Genomic DNA, 6,783 nt, shown 5'->3' with positions numbered 1-6,783 from the left:
GCATAATGGTGCGTCCGAACGCCGTAACCGTACTTTATAGATATGGTGCGATCTATGATGTCTCTTACCGATTTACCACTATCATTTTGGGGTTATGCATTAGAGACAGCTGCATTCACGTTAAATAGGGAACCATCTAAATCCACTGAGACGACACTGTATGAACTGTGGTTTGGCAAGAAACCTAAGCTGCTGTTTCTTAAAGTTTGGGGTTGCGATGCTTATGTGAAAAAGCTTCCGCCTGATAAGCTTGAACCCAAATCGGAGAAGTGTGTCTTCATAGGATACCCAAAAGAAACTGTTGGGTACACCTTCTATCACAGATCTGAAGGAAAGATTATTGTTGCTAAGAATGAATCCTTTCTAGAGAAGGAGCTTCTCTCGGAAGAAGTGGGTGGGAGAAAAGTAGAACTTGATGAGGTAACTATACCTTCTCTCGAATTGGAAAGTAGCTCATCATAGAAAACCGTTCCCATGATACCTACACTAACTAGAGAGGAAGCTAACGATAATGATCATGAAACTTCAGATCAAGTAACTACCGAACCTCGTAGGTAAACTAGAGCATGTTCTGCACCAGAGTGGTATGGTAATCCTTTTCTGGATGTCATGTTACTATACCATGACGAACCTACGAACTATGAGGAAGCGATGATGAGCCCAGATTCCGCAAAATGGCTTGAGGCCATGAAATCTGAGATGGGATCCATCTATGAGAACAAAGTATGAACTTTGGTTGACTTGCCCGATGATCGGCAATCCATAGAGAATAAATGGATCTTCAAGAAGAAGACTGACACAGACGGTAATGTGTACTGTCTACAAAGCTCGACTTGTTGTGAAAGGTTTTTGACAAGTTCAAGGAGTTGACTACAATGAGACCTTCTCACCTGCAGCGATGCTTAAGTCTGTCCGAATCATGTTAGCAATTGCCGCATTTTATGATTATGAAATCTGGCAAATGGACGTCAAAACTGCATTCCTTAATGGATTTCTTAAAGAAGAGCTGTATATGATGCAACCAGAAGGTTTTGTCGAACCTAAAGGTGCAAACAAAGTGTGCAAGCTCCAGCGATCCATTTATGGACTGGTGCAAGCAACTCAGAGTTGGAATATACGCTTTGATGAGGTGATCAAAGCATATGATTTTATACAGACTTTTGGAGAAGTATGTATTTACAAGAAAGTGAGTGGGAGCTCTGTAGCATTTCTAATATTATATGTGGATGACATATTGTTGATTGGAAATGATATAGAATTTTTGGAGAGCATAAAAGGATACTTGAATAAGAATTTTTCAACGAAGACCTCGGTGAAGCTGCTTACATATTGAGCATCAAGATCTATAGAGATAGATCAAGAAGCTTGATAAGACTCAATGAGTACATACCTTGACAAGATTTTGAAGGAGTCCAAAATGGGTCGGTCAAATAAGGAGTTCTTGCCTGTATTGTAAGGTGTGAAGTTGAGTAAAGACTCAAAACCTGACCACAGCAGAAAATAGAAAGAGAATGAAAGTCATTCCCTATGCCTCAGCCATAGGTTCTATAAAGTATGCTATGCTGTGTACCAGACATATTGTGCACCTTGCCATGAGTTTGGCAAGGGGGTACGATAGTGATCCAGGAGTGGATCACTGGACAGCGGTCAAAGTTATCCTTAGTTACCTAAGAGGACTAAGGAAATATTTCTCGGTTATGGAGTTGATAAAGAGTTGATCATAAAGAGTTACATCGATGCAAGCTTTGACACTGATCTAGATGACTTTAAAGTCTCAATATAGATACATATTGAACGTAGGAGCAAGTAGCTAGAGTAGCTCCATCCAGAGCATTGTAGACATAGAAATTTGTAGAATACATACGAATCTGGATATGTTAGACCCATTGACTAAAATTTCTCTCACAAGCAAAATATGATCACACCTTAGTACCCTTTGGGTGTTAATCACATAGCAATGTGAACTAGATTATTGACTCTAGTAAACCCTTTGGGTGTTGGTCACATAGTGATGTTGTCATGGAATTGTCACGGCAGATGTCCTAGTGTGAGGACTTAGTCGTGAGGCCACGCATCTATGTGGTAGCTTGAGAGGGGTTGATCGGGTTGAGAGACGGAACACACAAGATAAGGATTTAGACAGCTTCGGGCCCCGGGAAACATCATCCGGTAATAGCCCTACATGTTGTTTGTGGCTAGATCTCATTATACTTATGAGGGAGACGCCGTATAACCGGCTCTCATTAGTTGTATCTAGCCTTAGAGATTATTTCTTGCTTGTCCTCTTTTGGGGTGCCCTGCCCCTCCTTATATATGTTGAAGGGGCGGGTTACATGACTAGTCCAAGTAGGATTAGGATTACTCTATTACAAGTGGAGTCCTAGTCTTGCTTCCTTTGTAAGGGAATATTCCTTACACTTTCCTCTTAAGCCGGCCCACCATCGCATGAATCGGCCTACTGGGCCTTGGGCCTTGTCGTCCATCTGACCCGCCCGTCGGGTCTCCGATGAATCGTAAACCACCAGGTCCAAGCGGGTCGCCAGTGAGTCGCCAAGCTCCAGCCGGGTCATACATCCGGTGGTTTATACCGCGGGTTATATCCCCGACATTAGCCCCCATTTTAATTTGTATTTATCCATGTTAAACTGATCCTGCAACATAAACACAAGAACAAATTTGACAGGTTGTGCTCCGGGTCAAATATTCTTGTAAGCCGGCACCTGATCATCCTTAAGTCCTTGACATTTTCTCCTGGAAAATCCGGGTAAATAGGTCGGCTTCATGATCCATTTGCTGACATTGGCTCTTGTAAAGAAATATTATAGGAAATAATCCATTTGAGTCGGCCTTCAATGCTCTGATTTGACAAAAATATTGGTCTTGAAATATTCAATTGATATTCAGCCGGCTTAAAGATGTAGATCTTGTCGATTTATGATTGCCAAAATTGTCGGGTTATAAAAAAATGATGTCGGGTCATGTAATTATTGCTGATGCTGGGTTAATCTTATCATGACGTCGGGTCATAAACTTTGCATATTTCTCCGATAATAATATAATACCTGACTTGCTCAAAACTGAGAATTTAAAGTTATTCCTCCCTTGTATGCATATCACCTGTAGCCCTCAAGTGTTGGGTTGTCATGCTTGCAGCAACCTGGGACTTGTAATTGCCTTATGCTCATAAAAATTTCAACCAGTGTAGCCCCCAAGGGCCGGGTCTTTATGCAATAATGAGCAGGGACTTTGTAAATATGATCATGTAAACTTGAGCAGCAACATGTAGCCCCCAAGGGCCGGCTCAGTAAGATATTACTGAGCTGGGACTTTGTATATGATTCATTGATAATAACATCATATGATGTAATCTCCACCATGGGGCTTGAACCCACGTCTATAAGGTTAAGAGCTTTGTACTCTACCAACTGAGTAGTGGATCTTTCAATATAATGGATTAAGGCTTATGTACCTTGAATTTTTGACAGGAGCAATTGGTAGCCCCCAAGGGCCGTCTCATTACCATGGGACGAGTCGGGTCTTTAATAAGTTTATCAAAAAAATTACTTTACATTAGCCCCCAAGTGCCATGGTGCATGCTGGCAGTGACATGGGACTTGCATATTTGATGTATCAGTTTGAATAATGTAGCCCCCAAGTGCCGGGTCATAAGCCTGCAGCGACTCGGGATTATTCCCTCCATTGTAAAAATAAATCATGTCCATTAATAAAATAATAACCATTGCGCTGAAGCAACTTTGAAGACCTCTCATAATATTGGCTATTGATAACCATAATAAAAATTCAGCCATGTTGGCTATTAAAGATTTGAATAATATAATCCGGTTTGGAAAACCGGTTCCTGTGATATTGAATCGTACTGCCGGTTTAGGATACCTATGCAGTAAGGGTGATAACCCAATCTCTAGAAGCAAAAACTTCCAAATGTTTATGATTGTCATATGATGGCGACTTATCATCCAAAGTCAAGCCGGATTAAATTTAAACCACACTTATACTTAGATCTGGACAAAAGCCTCAAGATAAAAACAAAGATTGTTTGCAAAAAACTTAAGCAAAATAGAAAGAAAAATTTGAGCCTTCTGATTCGAATACGATTAGTAAACCGGACCAAAGGAGTTAAGCTAGGATTCAAATACGATCATGTAGCCCCCAGTGGCTTTGGCGTTGCGCCGATCAAGAGGGTACCGACAACTATGTTCTCTTTGGTTCGAATACGACCTATGTTTGAACAGGAAGACCCTAAATGACCTTGAGAGTTTTTTAACGACTTTGATACGAATACGATCAAAGTCGGACCCAAAAGGGGTTAAGCTATGATTCGAATACGATCAAGAAGCCCCCTGGTGGGTTTGGCATTGTGCCGATCAAGAGGGTACCGACAGCTATATTCTCTTTGGTTCGAATATGACCTATGTTTGAACAGGAAGCCCCCAAATGACCTTGAGACTTTTTTAACGACTCTGATTCGAATACGAACAGAGTCGTACCCAAAAGGGGTTAAGCTAGATTCGAATACGATCCGCCCCCAATGGTCGTTTGAAGCAGGGTACCTATGTTTGAGTTGTGCTTTGCAACAGACTCTCTTTGGTCCTTTTAATTTTTCTGAGAACTCAAATTTGTGAGTAATGAATTCGTCTTGAACTAGGCGTTGAGCTGGATATTGAAAGCTTCAGAGCTTTGTGGGAGATAACAGATTTCCCCTGAGCCGGATTTTGAATCGGAATCTTCATTTTGAGCCAGAAAATTTCTGACGGCCCTTAAATTTTCATCGATATAGTAGTAATCTCCGAGGCCGGGTTATTTTTCCCTCCAATGACCTAGAGTTCTTGAATTCATTGAAACCGGCCAATTCTGCCGAGTCATGCCATTGTAGCCCCCGAGTCTTAAGACGACTCAAAGAGTTGCTTGAGATTCTTCATATTTGACCGTGATATAAACCGGTATGAGTCAGTCAACAGCTCAGTGATATAACTTGTCCTGCATTGGAGAACTTGCAAGCCAGAGTAATTGCTCTTTTAAAGAAAATCAATATATAATATAAAAATATACTGGATCGATTTCACCCGATATGTTAAGCCAGAAATTATCCACCGCGAGGTTGATGATCATCATGGTGAAGCTGAAGTCAACGATGGACGAGTCGGCCGCGGGATCAGCCAGATGAGTCGGTCGCGGCGTTATAAGCCGGCACGGACGGGCGAGTTAAAATGAGTCAGTCGCGTGTGTTGATGTAGCAGGGACGGCGACTTGCGCACATATCCGTCCGATAGCATGGCATGAACGCGCTACTGCTAAAATAATATTGGCGCACGCCCTTTGTGACATATTTGTGATGAATAATAGTCCTGCAAAAGAATATCACAGACCAGAGTACTTGTTTTTTTTAAAGAATAAAAATGTATCAATAAAAACTGTCCAGATGGATTTCACCTGATTCGTCTGGACGATAGATGACCCGTATATATCGTCTACATATATCCTCCAGTAATTTCAATGGCAGTTGAGACACTCTCTCAAGACCGCGACGAAGACGGCGGCGGAGAACAAGTTCGACCGGGCGTACCTTAGCACGAGGTCACAGTGGTGACAACCGTGGCCGGCAGCTTGAAGTGCGCCGTAGCAGCACCTGGAATAATATCTGAAATAATTTCTGTCAGAGTCACACACTTGGTCGGTCTCCATAAGTGACCAAGTTCGTGCGGCCAAGGCCCTTCTAAAATTCTGGATGTGTCCGGCAGCCTGATGAAGTAGTATAATTTGCGCATCATGACAAAACGCTGGACTATAGTATCCTTGCTCCATGGATTACAACAAAACGAGCAGCAGCAGTAGATTGGCTGGCGCCTCGGCGAGGAGGGGCAAGGCCGCAGGGCGTCTTGCAGAAACCGGCGAGGCAGCAGGGCCTGCGGTCGAAGCGGCTTGGCGATAGGGCCGTGGTAGCTCGTCGGAGGCAGCCGGCCCTTAGAGGCGGCTCGGACAGCAAAAAGGAAGGCCAGCACAACGGTGTTTTGCGGCTGAGGCAGGCGACTCAAGGTCGTAGCGGCAACTTCGAAGCAGGCAGACCGCAGCGGCGGCTTAGCACAGCGGCGAGGGCGGCCTAGAACAGGCATGAGGCCGCGGTGGCTGCTCAGGGCTGACTAGGCGCGAGGACGCGGCGGCTCAGCAGAGGTACAACGGAGACGTGGGGTTGAGCCCGCAATGAAGGCAGAAGTGCTCCGCGGCGAGGCGAGTCGCAGCTGCGGCGGCTCAAAGGCCTACGCCGGTAGAGGTAGGCGGAGAGGCGGAGGCAGCCGTTCGAAGCGCAGCGACACAGGGGCGCTACGGTAGAGGAGTCCGGGTCATGGTGGGCGGTTCCACAAGGAATCCGTGACCTCATCCACTCCCGATCGTGGCCTCCCCTCCCCTTGTTTCTTCCCTTTTTTATCAATTTTCCAAGGTAAATCCGATCTGGTCGCCTCCTCATGTAGCAGTTCTGGCTAAGTAAAATATCTATAGTTGTAGATCAACTTGGTCATCACGTGGCAGAGTACTAATTGAAGTAGTACAATTGCTACTGTTGGCTCATACGAACAGAGGTGTCTTCCAATTTTTTTGCAGGCTTCATGTGACGACACAGCATCTGGTTTCCTTGCATGCTAGTTTGATCGATCAGGGGAAAACGAGAACCGCGGTGACTTGAGCACAGTGCAGGATTGCTTCGTCTCGGCTGCCTCCTCATGTGGATCCGTCACATAAACCGAGAAGGGAACCGCAGCGGAAAGT

Source organism: Triticum urartu, chromosome 4 (assembly GCF_003073215.2).
Source record: "Triticum urartu cultivar G1812 chromosome 4, Tu2.1, whole genome shotgun sequence".
Classification (NCBI taxonomy): domain Eukaryota; kingdom Viridiplantae; phylum Streptophyta; class Magnoliopsida; order Poales; family Poaceae; genus Triticum; species Triticum urartu.
Note: the sequence above shows the minus strand (reverse complement) of the source record.